Source organism: Penaeus monodon, chromosome 33 (assembly GCF_015228065.2).
Source record: "Penaeus monodon isolate SGIC_2016 chromosome 33, NSTDA_Pmon_1, whole genome shotgun sequence".
In the NCBI taxonomy this organism is placed as follows: Eukaryota; Metazoa; Arthropoda; class Malacostraca; order Decapoda; family Penaeidae; genus Penaeus; species Penaeus monodon.
The window spans coordinates 14,895,561-14,897,473 of record NC_051418.1 but is presented as its reverse complement, the minus strand read 5'-3'; the positions used below and the strand labels follow the sequence as shown (position 1 = coordinate 14,897,473).

Genomic DNA, 1,913 nt, shown 5'->3' with positions numbered 1-1,913 from the left:
ATCATATACAGAAATTGAATATTATGAAAAAAGAGACACAAATGATAAAAATTTTACTATTTTATTATATTGCCCTGAGGTATAGACTAGGTCAGGTAATAGAAGCTTTATTGTTTCATTTTCTAAGTGTGTATATGGAAGGAAGATGCTAAATTTATTTATTACAGTGCCTTCTTTTAAATGTTTTAAGTTGATCTATTTTGATTCAGAATTCCAAACTGTAAAGATTGAATATAAAGGAATAAACATGTATACCAAAATAACTGCATATTCATATTATTCTTGTTTTGCTTACAGCTTCTGTCTTCAGCATACAAAGAAGATCAACACCTTTGTGTCAGATCTTAGTCGTACAGTAGGTCTAATTCAATCTCCGTTTGGAAACTTCAGTCGACAACCAAGTTTACGCAGCCAGATATCAGCAACATCACCATCCCAGAGAATCACACAAGTCCAATCACTTCCAGAAAGAACCCTAGAAAAGTCCTTAGGTGCAACTGGAGGGACAGTAGGCTGTAATGAAAAATCAGGTGTCTTTTCCTCTCCTCAGTCTGGGGACAAAGGCGGTGCTGACTCAGGTATTGAACTGAACAAGCTTCACCTACAGCTGAACCAAGTGAGTATAGAAGGAGTAGGCAAGAGTCCATCTTCAAAGTCTTTGTCCACAGTGTCTCATCAAGAAATTATTTTAAGGGATCTCTGTGAGAAGAGTGTAGATTTGAATCAGAGGATGCTTGAAGAAACCATCAAATTAAGTAATTTAGCTAAAAGAATTGAAGAAGTTGATGCCCTTGTTGAAGCTCAGCTAATGGAAATGAGTGGAAAATATTGTAATGGTGATTATGTTTGGAGAATCAAAAAATTTCTCCCAATTTTGTGCGGAATTACAGAACAAAACCAGGAAGAGTATGTCACAGCCATCATTCTACACATCACAATTTGGATACAAGTTTTGTCTTCGAACTAATATCACATGGAAGTCTGATCAGTATTTTTTAACTCTATTATTCATGGAATGCAAAGTGAGAATGATGACTTCCTGGGACTGGCCTTTAGTGGACGCATAACTCTTCTGTACTAGGACTGTGATACATCATTACCTAAAAAAACATATCACAGGGACCCATGGTGACCTAAACCAGGTCTGCAGGCTTTCAAGCGTCTGATGTGCCGTAATCCAAAAGGATTTGGATTCACAGAATTTGTACCCCTTGCAAAAAATACTTCAAACCCAGCATAGGAACCTCCTCAAAAATGATACTCTCTGCATTAGAGCAACTGTTTGCCCTAACACTTGGAACCATGAGAGTAGTCAGAGCATGGAAAAAACTTGGAATATTCAAAGAAAAGCTTCATATTGAGAAGCAAAGCTGTGTGTAATTGGAATATAAAAAAAAACTGAAGGATATACTTTTAATCATTTGGATTTTAAACCCTATGGTGATGGATTTTTTCTTGCGAGGCACTACAGGGCGCATGTAAAGTCAGCTTCTCAAGTGAAAAATTAGGTACAGGAAGTTTTTATTTACCCCACTCTTTGTGTGTATCTGCAGCATGTATGATTTATCGGAAACTAAGGCTAAAACAAGGCTTAAACCCTATTTTTGAGCTCAATCAGAGCTAAATAAAAAAACAGCTGGTAGGCACACAACTTAGAGCAAGTTTACCATTCATGGTGTGGATCCTTGCCACACAAACATTTGGGTATGGTTTGTAATGGCAAGAATGGATGTTGACCATCAATACGGGGTTTAGGAAGGGTTGTGATGAGTAAAGTGGAAGACATTTTTAAAACAACATGGAAAATTAATCATTCACCAGTCTTTAGATTTATATATAGAGTTAGTAATTAATATGAAATTATTAATATTGTCATCATCATTGTCCAAATATATGACATTATCATCTTTAAT

General features: G+C 36.0%; 1 pseudogene; it reads left to right on the top strand.

The window, feature by feature from the left end:
• Positions 1–145: 145 nt before the first annotated feature.
• LOC119594265 lies at positions 146–1,425 on the top strand (annotated as a pseudogene).
• Positions 1,426–1,913: the final 488 nt, after the last annotated feature.